Genomic DNA, 20,162 nt, shown 5'->3' on the forward strand with positions numbered 1-20,162 from the left:
ACTTTTCTTTTCCACTACCTCTGGGGGGTGGTAGGCTAGAAGGAAGGTTAAACCATTTAAGAACCATCATTAAAAGTAGGCTTTGAAAAATCTAAGCCTACATGTGCCGTCCCTTGTCCTTTGTCCTATTGCTTTAACAATATTTGTATATTCACTTTATTTTCCTTCTAGTCTTGCTAAATTCTAGCACTTTTTAAGAGCTTTCTCTTTGAATATGAAGCAAGGTATCTTAGTCACTCTTCTATTGCTGTGAAAAAACTGCCACAGCCAAGGCAACTTATGAAAGAAAGTGTTTAATTTGGCTTACGGTTCCAGAGGGTGAGAGTTCATGATGTCAGAGGCAAGTAACAGCTGAGAGCTTACCTATTGATCTTCAACCACAGTATACACACACATGAACACTCACATATATACATATATGCATGAACATGCATGCATGCATGCATACACACACACACACACACACACACACACACACACACACACACACAGAGGGTTGGGAGAAGCACTGGGAATCACATGAGTCTTTTAAAACCTTTGATACATTTTCCCCAATAAGGCCATACCTCCTAATCCTTCCCAAACAGTTTCACCAAACAGGGATCAAATATTCATATATATGTACCTATGGGGGGGTCATTCCCATTCAAACCACTATACAAGGCCTAACTAAAATCCTGTGAAATCTGCTTAACTATATTTGATTGAAAATATCAGTAGTTCTCAAAGTATTCCATTCAAACAATTAAAAATACAATATTTCTTTTAAATATGTTTTTTTAAAAAGAAAAGTCCATTTGGAGGCCTGCAAGATGATGCAGGTAAAGAGCTAGCTACAAAACCTGACAACTTGAATTCAATCCTTAGGTCTCACATGATAGGAGAGAACCAACTCCTGAAAGCTGTCTTCTGACCGTCACATCTGTGCTGTGTCACGTATAAACACCACTTGAATACATATAAATAGAATAACATGTAATTAAAGTTTTTTAAACTTCCACTTAAAAGAATTTAGCAACAATATGGGTTGACTATGTTAAGGGTTATTGCTTTGTTCTGACTTCGCTTTGGTGGATGTATGGTGCCGTATGTGCTCACATGTGTATGCATGTGTGTAGCGTGTAGTACAAGTGCCAATCTAAGATGTTCTTCTTCAGGACTTTGCTTTTTTAGACAGGGTGTCTCATTGGCTTGGAGTCTCCTGAAGAGATTCAACTGGCTGGCTAGCAAGCCCGAGGGACATGCTGACTCTGCCTCCCCGCGGCTACACATCTGGCTTATTGGGGAGGCGGGGTCTGGAATCCGGAAACTGAACTCAGGTCTCACACCTATGGATCAGAGCTGTCTCCCAGGATCTTTGCTCTTTTGGATACAAAATCAAATCACCCTACACAGCCCAGGTACACCATAAACTGCCTCTGTCTTCTGATCATCAGATTACAGGCTAAACATAGCTCTAATGGTATTGCCTTTTCTCCCTAGTGCTGGGCTATAGACACAGGCCACCATGCTCAGCTCAAGTTCTTAATGGAGCAGAACTTGAAGAAAGCAAAGGGATCAAAGGCCTGGCTTTACTTTCATCTCCTTATTTTTAAATCATGTAGTGTGAGCCACTTTCAGCCTAACTTTCTGCATGTATAATGATGGGTAGAGATGATATCAAGGATTGAGGCATAAAAAATGCATAAGCTGATGATAAGTCTGTTAACATATTTTCTGAATGACTTACTTATGACAGATATGGGCAATGCTGTTTATTTTTACCATTTTGCTTAAGAAATTTTGGACCTGAAAATTAAACCAAGCTTAGCCCATTCAACTGGAAATCCAGCAGAAACATCTGAGCATCTGTTCACTGATGTTTGGAACGTTATGTGAAAACGAAGCAAAATAATATCATTTTATGTATAGCATATATAGCTTTTTCTTTATAAAAATAACTGAAATATAATTAGATCATTTCCCCTCTTCCTTCTTCTACTTCCAACTCTTCCCATACCCCTCCCCCAACCACTCCCAAATGCATGGCCTCTTTAGTTATTACTGTCACATAGATAAACAGATACATATGTAAATGCAAACCATTGAATCAAATTAGTGTCGCTTTAGTGCACATATAATTTCAGGGATGACTACCTGTGACTGGAAAACACTTGGCTACTCGTCCCTGGAGAAGACTGATTTTCCCTTTCTCAGTCCTCCATTGCCTGTAGCTTCTCATCTAGGGTGGTTTTTCGATGACATTTCCCCCAGCCACACGTGCACGTAGATTGGTGTTGCCATTGCTCAGGTCTTGGTTTGGTCACCGTAGGTTTGAGATTTTGTGGGTACAGCTTCATTGTCTCACAGCTGACATCTGAGTTCTGTGAATCTTATAATCTTCCTGCTCTTTCTACCACCATGTTCCCTGAGCCTTGAGTTGCACTGTACTGTGATGTAACAGCTAGGGCTTGGGGTCCCATGGTCAGTGAACCAAAATGGCTTGATTATATAGGGAAGGCAGCTGGGAAAAGGACAGCCCAGACCCTGGGCTGGAGGCATTTAGGGTAAGGGCCAGGGAATGCCAGCCATACACTGGAGCAGGTAGGGACTGGGTGGGATGGGAGAACCTGGTGGCCAGGTCTGCTTTGATCTGTTCAATAGGCACCTTAGGTAGCTTTTGTCCTGGGTTTTGAGACCTACTTAATACTTTAGACTTGTTTTAAACTCTGTATACAAAATGTATGTGATTAGAGTATGATGGATAAGACACTTTGGTTAACAGAATACTTGATAGCATCCCGAATGCAGGGCCACAGTCCAACACCAGCCTCTGAGTGCCCTGGTCGGGTGTCTAAATGTTGGGATAGGGGTTGCTGCCATTGGGTTTCTCTTGCTCTCATGGTTGGTGGTGCTGCTCCCTTCATTTGGAGATAACCTTAACCACAATGTTACTAAACTGATAAGTAGCACAGGCTCAGAGATAACCACAAGCCAGGCTCTCACTCTGTTCCAGCCATATCAGGGAAAAGATACTGTTAGTTTTTTCTCCTTTGGCAGAGATTTGCGCTCTGTTGGCCTTATCAGATGAGGCACTGGCTTGTGAAACAAAGTACAATTAAAGGTAATTTGAAGATTTCTGGTATTTAAATAGCCTCAAAAATCCAGCATTTATTTACTTCTTCCGTTGGGGGTGGGGTGGGGGTGGGGTGGGGTAAGAGCCATGTAAATGGCGGTGCTGAAGAAATGGGTTACTTGGCAAATATGGCCCAGGGGAGGAAGAGTCTAAAGATAATCTTCCCCCTACTGCCCTGCAATCTGGCAATCTATGGCTCAGTTTTCAAAGATGACTTTCAGAAAGAGAGCTCTTGGGGAATTTCTGAAATGCCTAAACTGTTTGGGAAAACTCTGCTTGCCGTGGCTGGTTATGGAACATGATGACAGCAGAGTGGGTGAGACCCTGCACATGAGTCACAGGATGAAGAGTCAGTGTGGAATTCTATTCAGTAGCTGGTAGAAGACAAGCAAAAAATATAGGTGGACTTAGTAAAAAGGGGACTGGAAAGGAGGAAGAGGAGGAGAAAGAGAAGGAAGAGGAGAAGGGGGAAGAGGAGAAAAGAAGAAAGAAAAAGGAGAAAGAGGAGAAGAAAGAGAAGGGAGAAGAGAAAAACAAGGAAGAGAAAGGGAGAAAGAGGAGGAGAAAGAGAAGGAGGAGCAAGCAGAAAGAAGAGGGGGGAAAGGAAGAAGCAAAGGAGGAGAGGGAGAAGTAGGAAGGGAAGCAGGGGGAAGGAAGAGGAAGTAATGAAATAAAAAGAATTTTCCTTTTGGAAAAGGACTCTGGAGAGAATATGGTGTGATTACACAGGCCTGAGAGGAAATCCAGCCATGCTAGGTGGTGTGCCCCTGTCATGTCAGTACTGAGGAGAGTAGAGGAGGAGGATCACAAGTTCAAGGCCGATGTGTGGGCCACACACTGAGATGCTTTCTTTTAAAAAATAATGTCTTGATGTAAAAGACAATCACTTTATGATTCCATTTCGGTGAAGTGCCTAGAAAGGACAGATTCACAGAGTGGAGAGTTTAGATAAGAAGTCATGGGTGGATGAAGAAGGCAAGAGGTAGTTCTTGACGATGGGTCAAGGGGTTCTGTTGTGTGTGGTGGAATTGCTTTGGAACCAGAGAGCACATTATAAAGCCACTTAGCTGTGCTATTTAGAGAAATTTCAAAGGCAAGCTCTGTGCTCTGCACGTGCTACTACAACTTTAGAACAGGAAAATAAACGGGAACTGGAACCAGCCCCCATGATTAAAAAAAAGCAAGTATCAAACACTCCAGCAGAAAGCTACCATTAATAAGTAGTGATCCTTCTGAATAGGGAGGTGCCCAGAAGTAGAACTGACCATAATAGCATCCCGTCCACTGATGGTGTTTTGCATTAAAGTATTCTGCACGCAGCCATATTTACTTGGGAAGAAGAAAACCATGGTGAGCGGTCTGCAGTTGATATAGTTTGAATAGTTTGCTGCAGAGGAAGAGTCTTTATCACAAAATCCTGCAAGTACTAGGTTGGGGAACAAAGTTCATTTAACACCCCATCAGGATGTAAAGAGAAAAAACTTAGAAAATCTAGCCACACGAGGTGAGGCCCATCCTTGAGATTCCATGATTCACAGACTTTTAGAAAAATGTAGACAGTTCGCGTCTATCACTCACAGGAGTAGGTGAGTCTCCTCCAGGACCACAGGATAGAGCCCACTCCTGTCAATATAGGGCTACAGAAATGCCTTTGCTACTTGTACTGGGGCAGTGCCTCTTCAGAGGTGCTCTCCAGGTCGGCAGCGACAGCTCTGCCAAGGGGCACATTAGAAATGCAGGTGCCCGGAACACCAGAAGTTCCAGAAAGGGACCTCAAACCTGACCACGTAATCCTGGTGCCAGAGAAACCGTGAAATCTCCAGATTGGGAACCATTAGCAGGGAGCCTTAACAAACTCTACAGGTGGTTAGCCACACCTAACTGGCTCAAGGAAAACCACAGGCAGATCCCTAGAATAGGAACAACTTTGATAGGAATAACCCTGAAACCCGGTGCAGGCTGCTTTCTTATTTGACTCCGGAAACTGCCTATCTGTTGCCAGTGTCAGTGAAGGAGCTTTGGAAGGACCTTGGAAGTCACTGTGCTCAGGTGACAGCACAGGCCCGCACTGAGTTCAGAGTGTCCAATTCCCGTCACTTCCGCTCAGTTTCTTATTAGGAAGCTATCTGTAACTTACAACGTCCATTTCCAAATATCGTTCTGAAGCCATGGTCCATCTTGCTGCTTGAGGGAAAACATTCCAAGACAGGCCTATCCAGTAGCAGGGCCCAGTCTTCTGTGGTGAAATGATCCAGCTCTTAGATTCCTTCTCTTCTTTCTCCTTCTATAATCTTTCCTCTTCTTTCTGCTGTGACTACTCTGGAAAAATACAAGCTGATAATAAGACTCTTTGCCTGTATTTCTTTTATGTAACATGAGATTTAAAGAGAATTAAGGCTTTTTTTCCCCATTGTATCCAAACCATTATCACTTTTCTGTAGTTAATTCCAGTGTCCTTAAGCCCATTCTGCCTTTTGCCTGCTGCCTGCCTGTTGCCAGCTCACGTGACCAGCCAGTATTCAAAGGCATAAGGTCCCGCATTCCTCCTTCCTCCGAGATCTACTTTCCAAACCACTGGGTCCCTTATCATTTCCCCACCATCTTAGCGACATTTTCAGAGAGTTCACACTGCTTTCCAACTTGACCCTGATGTTCCTTTCTTTGGATAATGACCTCTTTCTATAATTTGCACTCCAATTATATTTACCTCTGGCAGCTCTAGGTAATAGTCGTGCAGGATCCAGCAAATGGCACCTCTACCATTCTTCCCAAAGAAAGCTTAGCAAATAAAACTACATTTAAAAGTATAAAACACGGGGCTGGGGATTTAGCTCAGTGGTAGAGCGCTTACCTAGGAAGCGCAAGGCCCTGGGTTCGGTCCCCAGCTCCGAAAAAAAAGAACCAAAAAAAAAAAAAAAAAAGTATAAAACACGAGCCAGGTCTGGTACTCCACATCTGTAATCCCAGCATCTGGGAGACCGAGATAGGATTACTGTAAATTCATAACCAGCTTGGGCTATGTAGAGAATTCCACTAAGTCCCTGTCTCTAAAGCCAAAAGCAAGCAGATAAACAACAAATCATGCTCCCAAAGAACAACATGTAAAACATAGATTTTCCCCAGATATTCAAGTTATGCTTGCACTTAGGGATGCCTGAAATCTGAATGTAACTTACCAGCCAGTCCCAGATTATGAAATTTATCCCCAATAGGGAATATAGTGGGATCGTTTGTATGTTTGTTTGTTTGTTTGTTTGTTTAGTTAGTTAGAGAGTTATCGGAGTAAAGGAATTTGAAGAGGAAAAGCTGCAATTTCTAAAATTTGATAGAAACTTTTTTTTACCATGAAAATATTCATTGACTTTTAGAATTAGGGTCTTAAGGAAATACCGTAGCTGATAAAGAGGATTTGGTGGTTCTGGTGGGAAACAGCATGCTTTTGTCTCTGTATAAATCAGAAATACTTTTTCTGGCTCATGTTTGCAGAGGTCTTAGGCCAAGGTTGGCTCAAGCCATTGTTCTGGGTCTGAGGCAAGCCAGGACACTATGGTAGCGGTGGCAGTAGTGGTAAGGTAGGATGGTACTGGTGATAGAAGCTGCCTCCAGGCAGCCAGGAAGCAGGAAGAATGGGAACAAAGATGTTCCCATGGAACTCTCTTCTTCTATCCCCCGCCCCCCGTTGATAGCGCTATCACGTCACGAGTCATCACATCATTAGCCCGGCTATGGTCAATCTCTTCCCCATGACTCAGTCTACGCAGTAGGAATTGAGCTTCCAGCAGCCAAGTCTTTGGAGCTGCGACTTTATATCCAAACTTTTCTAGGCAGCGTTGCTGTTGCCACGATGAAACCCCATGAACAGAGCAAGCTGTGGAGGTAAATGTTTATTTGACTCACCTTTCCACAGCACTGCTCATCGTCAGAAAAGTCTTGACAGGAACTCAAGCAGAGCAGACACCTGATGCCAAGCTGGTGCAGAAGCCATGGAGGAGTGCTGCTGACTGGCTTGCTCCCTGTGGCTTGCTAACCATGCTCTCTTACAGACACCCGGACTAGCCCGGTGGCAGCCCCACCCACAATTGGTCTGGGCCCTCCCCCATCAATCACTGATTAAGAAAAAGCCCTACAGGCATTTAAAGAGGCATTTTCTCAATCGAGGCACCCTTCTATCTGACGACTCCAGCTTGTATCAAGTTGACATAAACTTAGCCAGCACAACTGACCTCTTGCCAACCTGACACACAAACACATCACTGTTAGGCCACCACTTTTCCTTTCTTGTTCATCCCTATGATCACACAGTAATAGAAACATCACAATATAAAACATTTTAAAGACTTAAAAAGTCCCACACTCTTTACAAATTCAGATGCTTTAAAATTCAATCTCTTCAGAAGTTTGGTCTTTTTAAAAGTTAAGAGCCTATCAGCTGTGGGTTCACATCAGATCAGAAGTTAATTAAATGTTTTAAGAGGGAAGAACCAGGGTATGATCAATAATTGGATCAAAACAAAACCAAATTCCGACAGTGTAAATAACTCAGTGTCCAGTGTCTAGGTTCCCAGGGGCTTTGGTCACTTCTCAGCTCTACCCTCTAACGGTACACATAGCTTGTCTAAGCTGTGGCACATCCCATTACACTGCTGCTGCTGTCTTAGTGGTCTGCTCATGGTGCTAAAACCTCCAAAATCTTAGGCTCTCTGCTGCAACTGAGCTACACTTTCACCAATGACCTCTCCTGGGCCCTCTTCCTGGTGCCGAGCCTTAAGTTTTCTGCACGACCTCTCTAATCCAGGGCCTCCAACTGTTACCGAGGCTACACCTCCAACAGTGGCTTCTCCTGGCTTCTCTCAGTGCAAGCCTCAGCTGTTCTCTATGACCCCTTCATGCCTTTAAGACCAGTACCATCTGGGTGACTCTTAAGTCTACCAAATTCAGCTGCTAGGTAAAAGTAGAGCATTGACCACCTCTGGACACAGCATTTGTGTGCTGACTCTAAGGAAACACTTTTTCAGAAGATTTCACCTCAGTAATGCTTGCTGGTCTCTTCTCAACCACTGCTAAATCCTCAACATGGGGAGTTTGACGACAGGTGGTTATCCTATGCTGCCCCTGGGGTGGATGCTGGGCTGTAGAGAAGCTCCAGGGGTGGTAAATCACACTCTGAGATGTGGGAACGATGGAGCTGGTTTGGGGGTCCCCAGGCCTGCAACAAGGCCAGGGCTGTGGGGTTCTCAGACTCTTGGACAACCAGGCAACCCTGGGAGTTGAGGAAGAGCTGAGAATGGAGTCAGGGCCTGTGGACTGGGGACAGCATCATCTAGCCCAGGTTGCGGGGTGAGGGTGGTTAGAAGGGGAGCCCCGGCTTGTCTCACAATTGATTGTCCTGGCTTAGCGGAGGCTGGCTGGAAGTGCAGAGAGGCCTTCTACAGAAGATTTAGCTGCCGCTCTTTAGGCAAAGAGGTCCTGTCTATTCCCATGGTGGTGGTAGATGAGAGAGATAGTCAGTGGTTCTAAACTGCTTATTGACTGTTCATAACGGAAAATGGATGCATACCTAACTATACCCACTTCTCAGGGTGGACCTGAGATTAAATACCTTTTGCAGGGCGGAATGTCTGGGGAGGGAAGCTTATTGGCTAAGACCCCAGGGTCTCTAGGTACCTCGTTAGCATAGAGAACTCTGTTCTGGACCTATGTGACCACCTGTCACATTTTCTGTATGAGGAGTAAAGCATCTGTTCCAGGCCAGGACTCTGGTAGGGAGCAGGGAGTTGCCTAAGTCTCAGGCGTGCACCCACCAAGCCTCTGGGTCTCAACCCCCTCTACCTTACCAAGCTTTCTGGCATGGTTTTACTGTTCCACACATATCCGTTGTCCCTGTAAAGCAAAGGTTTCTTTCACTTCAGTGGTGCTGGTCTCTTGTTTTTCATGATTCTTCAGCCCCAGCTGATAAGACCCATAGGATCTTAACTCAAAATAACAAATATGCAATGACCCCAACACTTAGTCTTTAACTCTCAAACTTCCCTCTGCAACTTTAGGAGCCAGGGCTCCATTGTTTGCATTTCTCTCAACACTTTTCCTCTGTGTTCCCACAGAACAGCACACCAAGCTTTGAGTATTCAATGGCTTCTCTCACCTAAAGTTTCAAAAGTCCTTCCATAATTCTCCCTAAAATATCATGGTCGGGTCGGCGATAGCAATACCCCACCATCCTGGTACCAATTTCTGTTGTAGTTAGAGTTACTATTGCTGTGATGAAACACCATGACCAAAGTAAGTTGGGGAGGAAAGGATTCATTTGGCTTACACTTCCATATTGCTGTTCATCAAAGGAAGTCAGGATAGGAACTCACACACTGTAGGGACCTGGAGGCAGGAGCTGACGCAGAGGCCATGGAGGGTGCTGCTTACTGGCTTGCTCCCCATGGTTTGCTCAGCCTGCTTTCTTATAGAACCCAGAACCACCAGCCCGGGGATGGCACCACTCACATTTGGCTGGGCTCTCCCCAATCAATCACTAGTCAGGGAATCACTAGTCCAGTCTTGCCTACCACCCCATCTTATGGAGGTATTTTTCTTTTAAGTCCCTTTTATCCGATGATGCTAGCTTGGGTCAAGTTGACATAAAACTAGCCAGCACTAAACTCTAACACTCTCCTTTTTGTTTAACAATTTCCAAATCCCTGTTTGTAGAAAAACTAAATATTTTATTTGTAAAATAAATATTTTTCTCTCCTCATTAGGGATAGTAGGAGCCAATCGTCTAGTTCCAGGTCTTACTTCAAATACTAAAGTTGATGAGTAATTCCAGTCCATTCCATAGTAATAGTAATAAAATTATCATTATTATTGTTATTATTATTATTATTATTATTATTCCCACAATAAGGATGGTTGGACTAAGTGCAGTAATAAATACATATCTAAACATAGTCACACAACACAAATCTTATTCATGTTCATACAAATTCCAACACAGCTCTGAAACTCCCCTGACAAGTTCTCCTTTGATGGTGACTCAGGCATCCACACTCCTTGAATACAGCAGCTAAGCCAGCCACCGAGATTAAGAAGAGATTTAGAAGTACTCTGGCATTTAACTATTTTGGCCCAGAAAAGCATCTTTCTACTCATGTGTCATTGGCCAGACTTACCTCCCTGACTCTAACTAACTGCAGACAGGCTGGCAACTAGGAAGGGCACAGTAAAATGGGGCACGTCTTAAGGGCCTTTCCCATAAGCAGCACAGACTTTTACAACTCAAGCACAGCACGGTTTCATGGATGTGTTATCTCAAATCTGCAAACAACCACTTAAGGTGCGTTATTAATTTCACTTTATAAAGAAGCCAAGGCTCATAAAAGTTTACTAATTTACATGTAATTACCTCTAATCCTCCCAGAAGTCTCCCAAGGTGTGTCTTATAAACTCTAGTTACAACTCAGCCTCCTAACAGTAAGAACTTGTCTAAAAGTCGAAGGCAGAAGGAGGATTTGCTCTGTAGGAGCTTCACAAAAGACCCTGGACCATGCCCAGTGCCCAGCACTGACTGAAAGGACACGTGGGGAAGAAAAACAGCAAGGTGCACTTGTATAATGCACACCAGGTACCAGAAGATACCTGTGGAACCTCAAGTGGGTTCATGCTTAGGTTGGGACTCCTAACTTCAAAAGGTACCATTTCCAAAGACTGCAAGAAACACAAAGCAGGTGCTGCATCAGAGTTGGGCTCTTTGGAAACCTAATGAGATAGATTCAAGGTTTAGAACCCACTTTTGGCCTAACTGGGATATATTTACTTGATTTGCAGCCTTTTCTCTGTATAAATAAGTTATTGCCAGCCAGCCTGGTCTTCAGGAAAGTTTGTACCACACTGTACTGACACACACAGTGGCATACCTGGGCACAGCCACAGGTATACTGTGATCCGAGACATCTCTTTGCACCAGGAAAAGAAACGTGTGTGGGCATGGAAATGGTCAGATGGGAATATGTGGGAAATTCTCTCAATCATCAGGTGGGTGAGAACTGGAGGAGATTCCACAGAAAGAGCTCCAGGGAACGGTGTTCCTGTCAGAAACAAACCCACCTGTGCACAATTACCAGCCACCGTAACTCGGTCTTCTAATGGCAATTGAATGGAATAAGACTTACTAAAAATTCTAGGTTTGCAAGAGTGATTCTGAGTATATATGCCTACTCATATGTAAATAAAATTGTAGATGCTCCCTAAATTTGACAGCAATGTTTTATCTCATATGAGCAATATTGAGCTGTGGAAATAAAAGATGTTTTTGTGAACTTTTAGCACAAAGAAAACCAAGCTTCAGTCAATCATGCCTGTGAAAGTATGTTCTGTAATCTCTACAGAAATTTACATTAAAATGTAAAATTTGTTGATAGATATTAAAATTGGTAAATCTCAAATAGTAAATACCCCAAGATATTGGGGAAGGTGCAGTTTAATTTCTGGGGTTTACTTGAGTGTGTGATATCTATCAGTTTTTTAAAATGTGTATGTTTTTGCAGCTTCTTTTCTCCAGTAAGCATCAATAGTTCCCATTCTTTTTTTTTTTTTTCTTTTTTTTCGGAGCTGGGGACCGAACCCAGGGCCTTGCGCTTGCCAGGCAAGCGCTCTACCACTGAGCTAAATCCCCAACCCCAATAGTTCCCATTCTTTTCCTTAAAGAATCCTCCCTGCACATTTAAGAAGGCTTGGGTACTCCAGAGTTGGAATCCACCTTTGTGTTGGCCTCATTGGCAACACAGTGAGATAACACAGCACTACCTACTGGCCTAGGAGACCTCCAGTCAGTTTGACATCTGAAGCTTTTCTTTAGTAAGAAAGTAGGGGAAGGGGGGAGAAAAAGAAAAGAAAAGAAAAGAAAAGAAGGGGGTTGGGGATTTAGCTCAGTGGTAGAGCGCTTGCCTAGGAAGCGCAAGGCCCTGGGTTCGATCCCCAGCTCCGAAAAAAAAAAAAAAAAAGAACCAAAAAAAAAAAAAAGAAAAGAAGGAAGGAAGGAAGGAAGGAAGGAAGAAAGAAAGAAAGAAAGAAAGAAAGAAAGAAAGAAAGAAAGAGAAGAAAACCTTGTAGACCACAGTATGGTTAGTTCCCATGCCGGCTATTTCAAAGCATCATAACTTTTTGAAGGTTTAAATTACTCATTGCAGGAGATTAGACTTTAATCTGCAGACATTGATTTGAAATTCCACCGTCAAAGGCAACCCCAGCTTGCTGCTGGTTATATCTCTACTCAGATTGTACTTATCAATCTTGAGTATTGTTCAACATGAAAGGACAAGTGTGACTCAGTAGGGCTGGAGGGGAAAAAAAAGTCCTTGGTGAAAGTGGCCTGAGAAAGCCAACAAAGGTCCTTCTGCTTCACTCTACATAAACTGAAACCATGCACACTCTCTGGGGAGAGAGACACTAGAGTTTGCCCTCTCATTGGTGGATATAGGATCCCTTCTGTCACTGATAGACAGCAAGAAACTGGAGAGTGCCCAGGAAACATGCGGTGCTGGTTATGGAAAGTGCAATATCAAATGAAAACGATTATATCAAAATGCTATTGCACATGCACGACAGATGACTGGTGATTTTTTTTTTCATTTGAAAAAAGGTTAATTGCCGTCCATACTTTTAGGAAGTTCTGCTTGAAGGCAGAAATAGCCTGTCTCACATGGAGTGTTTTTAATATATTGCCCTGAAGAAAGAAACTACAGTGAGGTAAGATACTCTTGCCATTTCATCAAATTATGTCAAAATACCATGCAGGCCTTACACTGTTCCTCAAACTCTACATTATTCAGAAACGGTCCCCTTGTTTTTTAGTTGGGGACCCAAAATGAACACATTTGTTAAGGGAAAGGAAAAAAGGTAAGTACAAAATCAGAGGTCAGGTGTGAGTAGGACGTAGAACCACCCCGATCATAAATTGAGATGAATTCTCTCCAGAAAGTGTCCTCCTAAGAATGCATTGTTTCGTTCCTCAACACAAAGGACCCAAGGCTCTGTTTTCAGTAAACGCGTATGATTCTATAGACAGTCCAGTAGCCAATCTGAGGGTCACTGAAGCCACTCTAATATTTTCCAGTACTCCTCAATGTATTGTGAATTATAGATAATTTTGAAGAATTTGATCCACAAGCCACAGAACCACACGCCAGTGGAGAATATGTCCACAGTAGAAAGTCCTCCGTGAGAATAGCTTTATTTACACTTGTATCTCCTCCAAATTCTACTTCAATTGTGGGGAACCAGAAAAAGGATCATCTGGAGCTAGATGGATGAAATCCCAGGATAATGTTTTAATATTTTGGGGGAGATTTGAAGATTACGTGGCCTTCACCTCTCTTCAGGTCTGGTGTGTTTGGATGATTTCTCTAAGGTAGTCATCTACAAGACTGGAACTTAAACAAGATCTCTGAACTTCAATACAACATAACCAGCACTTGTCATATCAACCTGTAAATTCCATTTGCTTCCAAAGAAAGATTAAATAAATTTCATGGTGGATAAATCCATTGCAAAAAGAGCCCGTGGCTATTTCAGTAGAATTCCTAAGAACTTATAATACATTTAAAAAAAAAAAAAAAAACAGTAAGCAAGATAAAACTAATAGTCCCAGAAGGCAAACACGGGGACTGCTGTCTGGCTTTTATGATTAGGGATAGTGACAGCAGTGTGGTAACAGAAAAGTTAAGAAGAGAAAGTATACAGCCCCACATGCACACCAAGCCCATTGTGAGGCACATAAAGAGGAAACGGAAATACAGCCTTTGAAATGCAGCTGTCCACTCCCTGCTATTTCCAACCTAAACACAGCCACTTTCCACCAGCATCCAGCAAATGGAAATGGGGTTAGCTCATGGACCCAGGGGATTAGAGCATCCCAGACAGAGTACCCTGCATACATTTGGCCACTCCCAACCTCAGCGCTGCGGATGGTGGACATAGAAGACCAGGGCTGGAAAACCCTCTTCAGAGCAGAGTGGGAAAGGCAGCAACTCTTGCAGACAGCAGATTGCCACTCGTTAACAGAAAACAAAAAGCATCAGCTAGAAAACCAGTCTAACTGGAAAGTGTCTTTCTTCCCCCTAGACTAGAACAGGGAACTCCACGGAGAAAATGAGTTTAAAGGTGCAGCGTCTTAGCCCCTCCGCAGCTCTTGCACCACAGGAGCATGACAGAGCTCACTTCCAATACTAGGAAGAGGCTTTCTTCTCTTGTCCATGTTTGGATGATTCTGACACCGCGGGCTAACATTTGGAATCAAATCTTCAAGGGTGACAATGTGAGCAACAGTCGGGGAAGAGCAGGCTTGGAGGATGCCCTCGTGTAGGATAGTTACTGTGTTTGTTCCGATTCCTTCGGCGTTAGCTCCTTCTCGTGGGTATTAAGGGTTTGAATGAAGCCTGCGCATGCTCAGTGCTGTAACAGACTCACCTTGTTTGTAGCTAATGGCTGGAAGGCTTTTGTTTCTTAATAATATATAGCCCACAGCTTATGAATTTGATTATTCATTCAATGAGGATTTATTGATCCCCCATATACCTTATATCATGCTAGTTGTAGATATGAGATATGACCTAGTTTCAAGGCCTGTTTCTGTGAAGTATTTATATTACAGTGGAACTGATATTTCACTCCAGTGTCTGTTTTCTGTTTACTGTTAGAACCAAATAAAATTATATATATGTGTGTGTATATATATATATATATATCATATACATATTGAATAATCGAGCCTCTGCCTTTAAGAAAAATCAGTTTGAGAATATAAACATGTACCTAAGTTCCTAAGAGATATCGCTACAATAGAGTGCACTGTGGAATGTGAAAAGTCAGAGAAAAGAGCAGCAGATTCTGTCTGGAAGGGGATGGGAACACTGTGAAATACTAAAAAGAAGGTGATAGAAGGATGAACATGACTGAAGGCTTCATCCACCTGACCCCAGAGGCAGAAGCCCTCCCTGTAGCAGCAAGAGAGTTCATCCTCTCAAACCAAGGACACTTTTGTTTTGGGAAACTGGAATTTGCTCAGGTGCTGGAATAGTCCAGTCAAAAACACACATACACAAACTCACACATGTATACACACATATGCATATACTCATGTACATATACATGCATATATACATGCATATATACAAATGCATAATATACACCAAGTATATGCATACATGCACATATATACACATACACAAGTACATATATACACACATACATGTATGCGATATACAGACATATATACAAATATACTATATATACACATATACATGCTATAAACAGACATACATACACACATTGCACATGTATAAAACATGTATGCAGGGGGTTGGGGATTTAGCTCAGTGTTAGAGCACTTGCCTAGCAAGCACAAGGCCCTGGGTTCAGTCCTCAGCTCTGGAAAAAAAATATATATATACATATATACCCAGATACACATATAAACACATGCATACACACACACACACACACACACACACACACACACACACACACACGATGCCTGATCCTCATGGCATTTCTCCCCGTTCCAGAGTGTGCACTAGGTGTGCAATTCACCCCGAGGCTGCAGATCAGGGAAAGGAGATGTAAAATCAGCAGGTGAGTCATAGAGGAAGTGGGGGAGCAACTACTAAATGAACCCAGAGTTAAAAAATAAAATAATTAGAGTAACACAATATATCTGTGGGATTTAGGACTGTGTGTAGTCCATGGGTTTCCACTAGAGAAATCTTAGCGATGCAGTCACCCAGACAGGTGTAGTAGCACAGCCCAGCCTTCTGAACCGGGTGCGCTATTTCTTCTAACACATGAGGTTTTCTGCATTGGCAGAACAATAAGAACCAGATAGGAAACATGATTGCTTCCCCACACCCTAGCCTCCGCAGGCATAGCAAATCAATTATACAACGATTCCCCTGACTCTTTACTGCCATTCCTCATCAGCCGCTCTACAAAGAACACGCTAAAAATACCAAAGAAAGATCAGACTCGCAGTCTCATCAGAGTGACAAAAGACAGACCAACAGAAAGCTCTCCTTGCTTCGAGATACTCAGTGCGTAACAGCTGAGCGGCTGCAGCGGGTAATGCCGGATGCCCACTGAAGCCTCATACCTTTCTCGAACCTAGAAGCTGCAAAACAGCTTTAAGGAAAAGCAGATATCTCTGAATCCACCTTAAATCAGGCTTTAAGATTTTGACTCAGGATGACTCACGAGGAGGGAAAGGCAGGATTCGTTTGGTGTACAGTTTCCTCACAAGACCTGCATCAAAGGCCGAGCTCTCACTGTAACAGTGGTAAGGGGTGGGGCACATCCTCCAAGGTGGAGGAAGTGAAGGCAGCTCACACAGCTTAGCTTCCGGTCGTGAAGTTTGGGGAGCCAGCCCCAGAAGCTCAACTCGAGCTCTTTTCTTCAGCTGCCTCCCCAACGGTGACTTTACAAATGTCTTAGTAGCCAAGAATCTTTCTGTTAAAACAGGCCAGACTCTTGTTACAATCAAGCCCTGTAAAAAGACCTACCTGAAGCCACATTTACTGACAGAGCAGCATCTGTCAAACTGGTGCCACCAACAGGAGTATGTCAGAAGAAGCTCAGACTCCCATAGCTTCTGCCATCACTACAAAGATGGATTCAGAATCCGTATGTCTGACTTCCCTGCCCTCCTGTACCCTCACATCGCTTCTTGGGCTTCCACACGTAGGTTTTCTACCCTCACTAGATCATGTATCAATAATTTAATTTCACGCATCTTTGCTTTCACTAGCAGGACCATCTGGGCTCACAATTGCAGCAGAATCTAATTTCCTCACTCCCTTCCTCCTTTACCCATCCAAACAAATCTTTCTTCTCATAATCTCTTTCCCAGCTCTTCCACTATCAGTCCATTCTGCCCATGTTTTCTGATCTCATTATTGTTCTACTGTAACACTCTCCCACCAGAATTCCCTGCTTTCGGGATCACTTAACCCCTTTAACTTTGCACGGTACTCAAGCTATGCCAACTACAGTAGTGCTCCTACAAGCCACACTCACTCAGCGCATTCCCCTCTTAATATTTGAGACTTCCAACACCTTGAATACAAGCTCAAACAACTTAGTTCCCTGTCTGGGCTTCTACGGTTTGCCAGCCAATGATGCGTCCAGGATTATCTCTTATTCCAAACTAATACTGCACTTGCCTAGCATGCCCAAAGTCTGGGTTCCATTCCCAGCACCATGGAGGCAGGGTAGGGGTGGGGGAACAACACTATAATTACCATAATCTGACCTGTTTTCATAGTGTAAAACATGTTTCCTTCATCAAGTAAAGTGCTGGACAATTTTATGTTAACTTGAAGCAAACTAAAGTCATCAGAAAGGAGAGAGTCAGAACTCAGAAAACGATTCCATAAGATCAGGCTGTAGGCAAGCCTGTAGGACATTTTCTTAAATAGAGGCGTCCCAATCCATTGTGGGTGGTGTCATTCCTAGCCTGGTGGTCCTTGGTTCTATAAGAAAATAGGCTGAGTAGGCCATGGTGAGCAAGCCAGTAAGCAACAGCCTTCCATGGCCTCGGTATCATTTTCTGCCTCCAGGTTCCTGCCATATTTAAGTTACTGCCTTGTCTTCCTTCAATGATGGACTAATTAACCAAATTAACCTTTTCCTCTCTAACTTACTTTTGGTCCTGGTGTTTCATCACAATAGTAACTCTAAGACAAGTGCCCTAGGTGATGTTTTTTTTCCTGTAATTCATATAATGTTGAATATCTATGACACCCAAGTTGCTTCTCTCTGCTCTGTGGAGTGTTTCTCTCTGAGGGACTGTAGGATAGGCCTGGGGTTCTGGTACTGAGCTCATGGTTGTGGGTAGAGGTCGTAGGTTCACACTGTTCACCCTGTTTATTCTCTAGGCCCCTAGCAAAGTGTTTGGTTTTGGACCCAGGACAAGGAACTGAGATGCATATTTTACATATCAAAGCAGACCTGGCATCCAAGTTCTCTCAGTATCCCTTAGTCCCTACCTCTTATACCCTGCCTCCAACCCTGAACATCCCAGCCCAGACTCAGGGCTGTCCTTCATCCAGAGCTTCTACCCTATATGATCCAGACATTTCATTTTCTCTCTCTCTCTCTCTCTCTCTCTCTCTCTCTCTCTCTCTCTCTCTCTTCTCTCCTTCTCTTCTCTCTGTTTCCACCCTTTCTCTCCCCCCTATCCCCCATGACAACTCCCCTGACCTCAATCCTTGGGACCAGTAAACTCGATGGAGAGCAGCTTCCCAATAAACCTGCCTTTAACATAATCTAATCTGGTTTGAATTGGCTCAGTCCATCTGCAAGGGAGAAATAACCCATCACAGTAAAGGGAGGCTTTTTGTTTAGTTGGTTGGTTTTGGTTTTGTTGTTGTTGTATTTTCTTTGTGTTGCCCTGGCTGTACTGGAACTCTCTGTGTAGACCAGGCTGACCTTGAACTCACAGAAATTCACCTGACTCTTCATCCCGACTTCTGGGTTTAAAAGTGTACTCTAAAACCGTCCAGCTAAGTGGGAGTGTTTTTCAGGCTTTGGATGTTACCCATAAGTTCCCTTGCCACCTTGCACTTATAAAATCCTTAGGAACTCCCACAGGCTTTTCTTCCGTGACCAAGCTCTTGCCCAGAGGAAGAATCTGGATGCTTCTCTACAAGTCACAGAAGGCTGCATCAGATAGACACATCTCTCCTCGTTTTAATAAGATATGCCTCACACTTAGCCTAAAAATCTATCCTTTTATATCCATTGCAACAATAATTTGGAGACTTCCAATCCTCGAATCTTTATGTATAACAGCCTACCTCTCATCCAAATGAGAGAGTTAATTGGTATTATCCTTTTTTAAATTTAATTTCTTTTTTTTTTCCATGCTGGGAACCAAACCCAGACTCTTGGCATGCTAAGCAGGCTCTGGCTAAGCTACATGCTCTCCACAGATGTTAACGTAGAAAAGAAATGACGACTTTCCTATGCCTCAAATCTGTCAGATTGTCTTCCCTAGAAAACAAGTGCCCAAAGCAACTTCCAAGCCCATTGCATTTCGAATAAATCGTCTGTGCAACTGTAGTGTTGGGCAGAGACAAAATGCTTTCTCTTGTTGCTATAGAAACACTGACCAAAAGCAACCCAGACCAGGAGAGGGCCTGTTTCATCTCTTAACACTTCCAGGGCACAGTCCATCAATTAGGGATGATTCAGGATTCAGTCCTAATAAGGAAAGTAGGAACTCATGATAGGGCTGCTTACTACAATTCCACACAGCATTACTTCAGACTGATCAAATGAGCTCACAGGCACAGAAGCACAGCAGAAACCATGAAGGAATGGTTACTGCTGGCTCTGTGGGCTGTCTCTCTCTCCCAGGCTCATGCTCCATTAAGCTTTCCTATATAGCCCCGGACAACTTTAAGTAGGGATGGTGCCACCCACAGTGGGCTGGGCTTTCCTGCATTAATTAATAATCAACTTAATCCCTCATAGACAGGCCCAATCAGATGTAGGTAATTTCTCAACTGTGTCTTTGCTTTTGGATAGCTCTAGGCTGTCAAGTTTACAGTGAAGCTAACTGAGTCGAAGGGCTACATCAAATCTGCAGGCAGGGAATCACAGCTCCATTTATTCATTTATTGTTGTTTATATCTATTTGTTTACTTTTTTACTCAGGAGGATAGTCCTTCTCCCTGTGTCTAAAGTCCTCTGTGATGCATGGTGACTCTTCCCAGGTTAGCATCCCCTCTGCCCTAAACTTATCTCCCTTTCTCTACATCACATTCTTCCACTCTCCTTTCTTTCAAGCCAGCTCTTGATTTCTCTTGAGGAAATCCTCACTCCTGGGAGCATGCCTGCCTGCCACACCCTCTTCAAGAAAGCCCTGTCACACTTCTCAGTATGCAATTACTGTGTTTACCACTTCTTGAAAGAGATTTTGGTCTGGTCTTCTCGAATTCCTCTCATTTATTCTCCCAGCTCATGTTTCGATTTCTTCCCACCTTGCTCCAGCCCTGTATTTTCTACT

At 43.3% G+C, this 20,162-nt stretch overlaps 1 long non-coding RNA gene across 1 annotated transcript; it reads right to left on the minus strand.

The window, feature by feature from the left end:
* Positions 1-1,739: 1,739 nt before the first annotated feature.
* Positions 1,740-17,104, minus strand: LOC134483034 (uncharacterized). The gene is made up of 2 exons (XR_010059849.1): positions 16,654-17,104; positions 1,740-5,434 (listed from the first exon to the last, which is right to left on the minus strand). It is a non-coding gene; the product is annotated as an uncharacterized LOC134483034 (long non-coding RNA).
* Positions 17,105-20,162: the final 3,058 nt, after the last annotated feature.

The sequence above is a fragment of the Rattus norvegicus genome, chromosome 18 (genome assembly GCF_036323735.1).
Source record: "Rattus norvegicus strain BN/NHsdMcwi chromosome 18, GRCr8, whole genome shotgun sequence".
NCBI classification, from domain to species: domain Eukaryota; kingdom Metazoa; phylum Chordata; class Mammalia; order Rodentia; family Muridae; genus Rattus; species Rattus norvegicus.